This window comes from Lemur catta, chromosome 1 (genome assembly GCF_020740605.2).
Source record: "Lemur catta isolate mLemCat1 chromosome 1, mLemCat1.pri, whole genome shotgun sequence".
Lineage (NCBI taxonomy): Eukaryota > Metazoa > Chordata > Mammalia > Primates > Lemuridae > Lemur > Lemur catta.
This window is the reverse complement of record NC_059128.1, coordinates 217,673,475-217,682,007: the sequence shown is the minus strand read 5'-3', so window position 1 is coordinate 217,682,007 and position 8,533 is coordinate 217,673,475. Positions and strand designations below refer to the sequence as shown.

The window sequence follows — 8,533 nt, the reverse complement described above, 5'->3', positions numbered from 1 at the left end:
CACCTCCTCCTAGGAAGCAACGCCGCCCTCCATCACAGTCCCCCACCGGCTACCCAGCTCTTTTGCAATGCTTTCCCCTACCGTTCTTTTCTTAGCTTGCCCCAGGGACCGAAGGCGGGGGTGGGCGGTGCCCGAATGTAGCCACACCCACTAGTCGGGCCCGCCCCTGACGTCCCCTCCGCGCCCCTCCGCCCTCGGCACTGGGCTGAGGCAAGCACGTGACCTCACATCCGGCGCGGGAGTCCGGAGCTCGCGGCGCGCGCTCCCCGCCTGCCCGCCGGCTTTCCCCGCAGCGTGATCCGGGCGCCGCCGCCGAGGGGAGGGGGGTTCGCTACGTCGCAGGCGGCGGGAGGCCGTTTCGGAGTGCACACCGCCCCCCTCCCCTGACCGCCTCCTCCGGTCGCCCTCCCTTGTTCTCGCCCTGCCCGGCTGCACGCCGCCGCCGCGGGCGCCGAGGAGCAGAGCGCGGACGCCCCTGCGCCGGCCCGGGCCCCGCCGCGGCGCCTCCTTCCCAGAGCGACCAGCAGCGCGCGGCGGCGGCGGCGGCGCCTTGAGCCGGAGCGACCCGCGGCCGCCGGCGCCGGCCGAGGGCGATGGGGCTGGGCTGAGGCGAGGCGAGGCGAGGCGGCTGCGGCGGCGACAGCGGCGGCCCGGCCCCCCGCGGCCCCTTGGCTGCCCCGGCTGGGAGGCCGCGGAGGAGACGGCGCGGCGGTCGCCGGTGAGTGGCCCCGCGAGCGGTGTTGGGGCGGTGGGTGGTGGTGATGGAGGAGATTAGGGAAGGCGAATGGTATCGTCCGGGGTGGAGGGTACCAGGTGAGTTTACGGTCTGCCTGCTCGGGCCGGAATTGGGCATCACTTCTCAGGGAAGGTGTGTGGGCTGGGGAGGGAGAGCTAAGACCGGGGGATTTCTTGGACAGGTGAGGCGAGGAGGAGGATCCACGTTGTGGGTGTGAAGGCCTGGTGTGGACACGCTGCCTGCGGGGAGGGCGAGCGGCCGAGGGGCCGGGGACGAGGTGGTAGTCCGGCGCGTTTAGAAAGTTGGGGAGATGGTGTGGTCTCGTGGTCGAAGATAGAGGTGTTGGCAGGGCGCTTGATGGGTTTGTGCGGGATCCTAGTTTGTCCTTAGCCACGGAGTGGTAGAGCTCCTTGCCAGTCTCCGTATCTTACAGGTAAAATAAGTGAGTCTGGAAGAAAAGTGATTTCTGACTTGCTTAAGGCCTCTCACTCGGACACTGTGTCAGCGAGGACTAGAAAAACCCAGGGCCCTTTAGTACTTTCGTGGCCACTCTCTGTGGCCTTTTCTTCTCCCCATTCCGTTCACAGAGTCAGGTTCTGGTGGAAGTATGACCTGTTTTTTTTTTGCGTGGGGGGGGGAGAGTTGGTAGGGATGAGGGGAAACGTAATTGAGTTGGAGATTGACAGTAACTGAGTTCAGGGCTTCCCGATTTGTAAAGCTTTTGTGACAGGTGTTTATTGTTTCCTCTTCTCATAGATCTGACAGAAACATCCTAGGATCTTGGTGTTTGGACATAGGAGGTATGAATCACTCACATAATTAGCTACTTTTAATCATCAGTATCTTACAGCTATATTTAGTGGTTCTGTTAGTGCAAAATGAATGGGTATGGAGTCGTAAACCTAGAAACAGACCTGTATTCCTCTACACATGATTCTGAACTAGATGAGTAGAAGGTATTGGAGTATGTAATGGCTATTTTAGATCTATGAGGCAGAAAGTTAGAATTTTAAAAATCTAAGAAATGCAGGGACTTTAAAGATTATTGCAAAATAGTTTTTCAAAGGTTTTGTTGCTAAAATGAAGATGTTTTGATTTGATTCTTTTGAAGGGTGAGTAGATAGTTAAAAATACCCTTTGGTTAGAACTTAGCCTCTTTACCAAGGCACACATATTAATTTTGTTCACTGGAGTATATGTGACATTCTTTTCTCTAGAGGATTGTTGCTTTGCCAAATAGGCTTATAGTTGCTAGCATAGATGTGTGTGGGCATCCCATCCTAATTTATAACCCCCTTTTAAGGTGAATCAGTTCCTGGAAGTTGTTGGCTCATGCCTGTAATCCTAGCATTCTGGGAGGCCGAGCTGGGAGGATCGCTCAAGCTCAGGAGTTCGAGACCCCGTCTCTACTAAATATAGAAAGAAATTAGCTGGACAACTAAAAATATATATAGAAAAAATTAGCCGAGCGTGGTGGTGCATGCTTGTAGTCCCAGCGACTCGGGAGGCTGAGGCAGGAGGATCGCTTGAGCCCTGGAGTTTGAGGTTGCTGTGAGCTAGGCTGATGCCACGGCACTCTAGCCCGGGCAACAGAGTGAGACTCTCTTTCTCAAAAAAAAAAAAAAAAGTAAACCTATTATTAATGATTATATAACTTTTGGTAATGTCTTTGTTTTTGCATTATGCACAATTAGACCAGGCTGAAAGTAAAATAGTTAAGTAAGATTTCCGAACATTGTTAGAACAACAGTGCCTGTTTTTGGTCAGGGGATTGGGTAAGAAAAGTGACACTGGTTACTTCAACTTATAAGTGGTACAGTTATAATTAAATAAAAAATATTAAATAGCAGTTTATTTTGAAAATAAAGTTGACTAGCTTCCAGATGGTATAGTGTTAAATTATGTTGTAGGAAGGCCAATTTCTTTGTCCATGCCAAGTAAGCTTTATTTTGGGAGACCTTTGATAGTTAAAATTTTAATTTACAACTTGTTGGAGATAAATAGGATAAATTCCTATATAGGTAGGAGACTAGTTTCACAGTAATTGAAACAAAGGTCTGTATACCTGGATGTCTAAACAGTATCTTCTTTCAGTTTGTCTTGTTGCTGAAAAATAAGAAAAAAGAAAAACAAAAAACCAGTATCTTCTGATGGGTTTTCTACTTGGTTCTGTTTATCAGATATTAGAGCTAAAACACATTTGCTGGTTTAGCTAGCTCTTATTAGTTAACTCATTTGGGCAATATGAGTTTCGCATCTGTCACATTTCAAGTACGGATTCTTATGTCGATAAGAAGTGTATATTGGCAGCTGCAGCATGTTGTAGTAGAAAGAGCATGGGCTTGGGAATCAGACCTGTGTTTGATTTCTGATTTTCTTTTTTTCTTTTCTTTCTTTGTTTTTTTTTTTTTTTTTTTTTTTTTCAATCAGTCTCACTCTGTTGCCCGGGCTAGAGTGCTGTGGCATCAGCCTAGCTCACAGCAACCTGAAACTCCTGGGCTTAAGCAATCCTCCTGCCTCAGCCTCCCCGAGTGCTAGGATTACAGGCGTGAGCCATCACTGCTGGCCTAGATTTCTGATTTTCTTAACTAGCAGTTTGACTTTGACCAATGCTGATAGTTATTGAGTGAGTTTACTGTATACCAGGCTCTGAATTAAATACTTTACATGAATTATTTCACTCAATAATATTGTACTGAGGTTCGGAGATGTTAAGTTGCCCTGTCACATATAGCTAACCTTATAGACCTAGAAATAGAAACATTTTTGTCACAGTACAGTAATATAGTAACATAGAGCTAGGATTATGCTAATAAATAGCACAGAGGGTGTTGCGGATTAGCTGAGACCATATGTAAAGAGAGTAGCACTTTTCCTGGCACACAATAAATAGTTTCTTTCCTTCTTCCATTCCATGTACTGAATGAAGCTGTGCTTGTGTAGCATGGTGGCTTTGTAACCACTGTGAATGTGAAGTTTTAAAATAGGAATATATGCTTTTCCCCTAAGCGGCCTGAGATGATCTGTGAAAATGGTTCGCCATTCACTTGACCCAGAAAACTCCACAAAATCATGCAAGTCAAGAGATTCAAATCTTTGTGTTCACTTTAAGAACACTGATGAAACTGCCCAGGCCATCATGGGTATGCATGTACGAAAAGCCACCAAGTATCTGAAAGATGTTACCCTAAAGAATGGATGTATACCATTCTGACGTTACAATGGTGGAGTTGGCAGGTGTGCCCAGGCCACACAGTGGGGCTGGATACAAGGTCAGTTGCTCAGAAAGAATGCTGAATTTTTTCTGCACATGCTTAAAAATGCAGAGTAATGCTGAACTTAAGGGTTTAGATGTAGATTCTCTGGTCACTGAGCATATCCGGGTGAACAAAGCACTCAAGATGCGGCACTGAACTTACAGAGCTCATGGTCAGATTAACCCATACATGAACTCTCCCTGCCACATAGAGATGATACTCACAAAAAGGAACAAAGTGTTCCAAAACCAGAAGAGGAGGTTACACAGAAGAAAAAGATATCCCAGAAGAAACTGAAGAAACAAAAACTTAATGGCATGGGAATAGATGCAACATAAAATAAATGCAAATAACAGTAAAAGGAAAAGAAATATGAATATGCTTTACTCCTAAGATAAATAATAATCTTAGATATGCTTAGATCATATTACTGTAGACATCAGCCTACTCTATGGTTAAACTCAGGGAGAACAAGCAGTGATACCCTGTGGAACTTTGTCTTTATTCTGTATTTTTCCTCAGTAGTTTAGGTGATGGTGGAAATGAGAACTTTATACTTGTGAATGACAACAAAGTGGTTGTAATTATGAAAATCTTGGAAGACAGAGGTAGAATTTCAAGATGATGTTGATAATGTGGTTTATCTAAAGTAGATTCTATTGCTGGTGTACTTGGTGACCTAAACTAATATATAGTACTAAGTGGGTGACCTTTTATGTGAATGGACCATAAATTAAATAGAAATTAGCAACTTATCACTTATTAAAGAGAACTCTCTTAAAACAATTCATAGTGGCATGCTAAAAGAAGTTGGATTAGTGTCTGACATCAGATGAGATGACATCTGATGCATCACCAGAAGGATTCTAGTGCTGGAATGTGTACTGAATATGACCTATCTCCTGTGGTTAAATCTGGATCCAAGAGGTAGCTAATGGGATTTTTAGCCTTTGGTTTTGGAACATAGTTTATATGAAATGAAGCTGACGGGCCTATGGAGAGAGTAAATCTGTAGTCATCAAGACCATGTTCTAATTAACCCACCTAACTAGTTCAGATAACATGCAAGAAGCAAAAAAATAATTGTTAGATTCTTGAGTTTTGTTGATCTTTGTGAGAGTAGAGAAATAAGAGAGGTTCAGAATTGGAGCACATATTTTAATTCAGACTTAGGTAAATCTTTTTTTTTTAATTAGTACGGAAAATGTATTTATTACCTACCTAGTATTTTCCTTGCTGGGTTTATGGTTTCTTTTACCTATATGTTTTATGGAACTACTCAGGCAAATGCCTTCTTTGGGACTCATTCGTTTTTTCTGTGTGCAGCACAGTTGAAGAATGGAGTATTCTAGTTATAGATACACTGGGCATATCACCAACTTTCAATGAATCAAAAAAACAATCAAGTGCTTTTAATCCTAAAACTTTCTAGAGACAAATTTTATCATCTGTGCTAATTCAGAAGACACAATGAGAGCCATATGGTCATGGTGATCATATTTCCCAAATCGTAAATTTGTCTCATATAATCTGAGGAATACTCATGGTGGAAACAACAGGAATGAAAATTTAAATCCAGGAAGTGTGGTCCCATGAGCTGCACGGCTACCATTGCTTGTCTGTCCCATCCAAGTCCAGACTTAGGTAATTCTTGAGGAAAGTAGATATTTATAAGGTAGAAGGTCCTGAAGGTAATGATAGTGATCCTAAACATTATGAGCTAAAAACATTTGTATCAGTAAGGTTAAAAATAGAGGTAATGTAAGATGTTGTGAGTAAATGTGGTAGTTGGAAAAAATGATCACTGTTATAGCTAAATGATTTTATGCTAATCGGTAAGAGGGGAGAAAATGGAATGAAGCCAAAAGAGAGCTGTCCAAATAATTACATGTCTGAGACTGAGTAAAGTTGTTTGAGGATAGGGATTGCTGAAAAGTTTTCATACAACAATTCTTCGGAGAGAACTACCGCAACACCAGACCTGTTAACATCTTAGAACCACAGTGTCATATTGGGGCCTTTGCTAGAGTCTGAGATGGTAAAACATTAACTCAAACAGTAAACTTTAAGACTGCCAAATTAATCTGTTAATCAGAATTTTGTCTCTATTGTTCATTTGCTTCCTATGCATTTTACTTTTAAATGATCCATTAACAGTAACTAGTTAGGTAAGAAATTAAATTTCTAGAAAAAGTGAGTTAACTATGTAAAGTAGAATTTCCTGATTACATGCTTTGGAATTTGCTGATGTTTATAGAGTTTTTCTCAAATTTTAAATAAAAATACTTATTAACTGTTGTTGGGTGGTAAAGTGAAAGATAGTTCTGTGTCAATGATAGCAAGCTAGTTTAATTGACTATTTTATTTTGTTTTTCTTATTGTCTTCACAGAGGAGTTGGACATTGAAATAGAGAGGTGTAAAACTGGAAAATAATTCTGAGAAGCCATAGATTATTTAGACTAGCCCCTTTTTTATGGAGGGGAAACTGCTGTCTAGAGAAGTAAGTAACAGCATAAAGGATCTGGGGTTAGTCTCTTAGTTGGGTATTCTTTTCACTGTTGCCTTTATTTTGTACTCTGTAGTAATGGGACATTTCAAAACTCAGTGTGTTGTTTTTTTTCTACTGAGAGCTACCTTTTAAGGGTTGCCTTTGATTGCTTGACAGACTTCTTAAAACTATTTTTAGTTTGTTTTAAAATGAGTCATGGAATTGCTCCCACATATGTGTCTAGGGTGGCTTCATTATAGCATCCCTGTTGCTCTGTTTGTGAAATGAGATGAAAAATATCTTAGTTATTAAGTTATTAATTTATTTTGATATAAAAGACAAGTGTTTTGATTCCTTATTCTTTTTGATTGATCTAAAGAGCTGAATAAAGTGAAATCACGTTTTATGTAGGGCCTTTGGGCCTAAATTGTCATTTAATGTAAAGATCCTATATAATCAAAATTATCTTTGAAAAAGTGCTTAAAAAGGCACCAGTTTTTTAACCTTTATGCAGGGTGGGCAAAAAAAATAAATAAATAAAAATAAAAACAAAAAAGAAAAAAGGCACCAGTTTGAAAACCAGTTAAATTGACATACTGTCTTTCAAGTTCAACAGCCAGTGTTTCCTCTAGCTTTAGAAAGGTTACTTTTTTGGTGAGCTGGAGTCCTAATAAGCTGTGTGAGATGCCTTTTGACAAACAGGTGAGTGGGACTTCAGATTGACTGAGGAACAACAGATTTATATTTTCCATTTCATGGTCACTCTGGGATAGGGACATAAAGGCAGGCATCCTGCCACCATTGTTTAAATGATTTTTCTCTTCTTGCTTTGCTTTTCCCCCAGTATAGGTAGTTGAATTGGTTTAATTAAATGCATATATGATATGGCTCCACAGTGTGAATAATGGAGAAAGAAATTAGGTATTTATGAAAATCTGCTATCTCCCTAAGGTTATACCATGCAGAGATCTAGCATAATTAAAAGGCTAGTTAATAAAGTTGGGAATATTGGGAGATTGTTAGTACTTTGTAATTCAGGGTTGATACTCAACTGCTCTGAGTGTTTTTAGGAGTTAATGTCTTCCTTACTGCTAGCAAGATCTGCATTGTTTTAAAAGAACTATATAACTTATTAATGCTTTCCATGAAATTTAAGGTATCTGAACTTAAATATTGCTATGAGAATAGCACAGTAAGAAAACATCAGTCTTCAAAAAAAATTATGGTGGCTAAAGATTTAACAGTAATATGCCCTGGGAGAGGGCATGGTATATTGGATAAAAATGTGGGCTTCAGAGTCATATACAAGTGATTTTGAATTACAGCGCCATTACTAACTAGCTTTGTAGGCTGGGTTAAGTAAATCACTTAACCTCTTTTATTTTCTTTATTTGCCAAATAGAGATGATAAAACATACCTTAGAGCAGTGGTGCTGAACCTTTTTGGCACCAGGGACTGGTTCATGGAAGACAATTTTTCCATGGACCTAAGGGGGAAGGGATGGTTTGGGGATGATTCAAGCTCATTACAGGGTTTATTGTATACTTTATTTCTATTATTATTATATTGTAATATAAAATGAAATAAGTACACAACTGACTATATTGCAGAATCAGTGGGAGCCCTGAGCTTGTTTTCCTACAACTAGATAGTCTTATCTGGGGCCGAGGGGAGATGGTGACTGTAAATACAGATGAAGGTTTACTGGCTAGTCTGCCACTTACCTCCTGCTGTGTGGCCTGGTTCCTAACAAGCCATGGATTGGTACTGGTCTGTGGCCTGGGGTTGGGGACCACAGCCTTAGAGAGTAATAAGGATAAGAGTCTGAGTAAATGGTAATTTACTATTATATGTTAGTTTAGTAACATTTAAGATATGCAGAACAAGTTGGGTGTGTCTATGATTGAGGATTGTTGTTTTTCTTTGTTAACTAGAGTATGGGGCAATAATGATGTGATATTCAAGCTTTTTTTTTTTTTTTTTTTTTGAGACAGAGCCCCGGGTAGAGTGCAGTGGAATCATTATAGCTCACTGCAACTTCCAGCTTCAA

General features: G+C 41.3%; 1 protein-coding gene and 1 pseudogene across 5 annotated transcripts in view; both read left to right on the top strand.

The window, feature by feature from the left end:
- Window positions 1-649: 649 nt before the first annotated feature.
- Window positions 650-8,533, top strand: part of ATP13A3 (ATPase 13A3) — an 84,896-nt gene continuing 77,012 nt past the window's right edge. The window contains exons 1-2 of one of the 5 annotated variants that reach the window (XM_045539967.1): window positions 650-718; window positions 1,493-1,536. The gene's annotated coding sequence lies outside the window, so the exon portion shown is untranslated. Of the gene's footprint in view, window positions 719-1,492; window positions 1,537-6,473; window positions 6,495-8,533 lie in introns of those variants that run through there. The other 4 variants (XM_045539963.1, XM_045539966.1, XM_045539965.1 and 1 more) reach the window with 4 other exon arrangements.
- On the top strand, window positions 682-4,331 carry LOC123647291 (annotated as a pseudogene).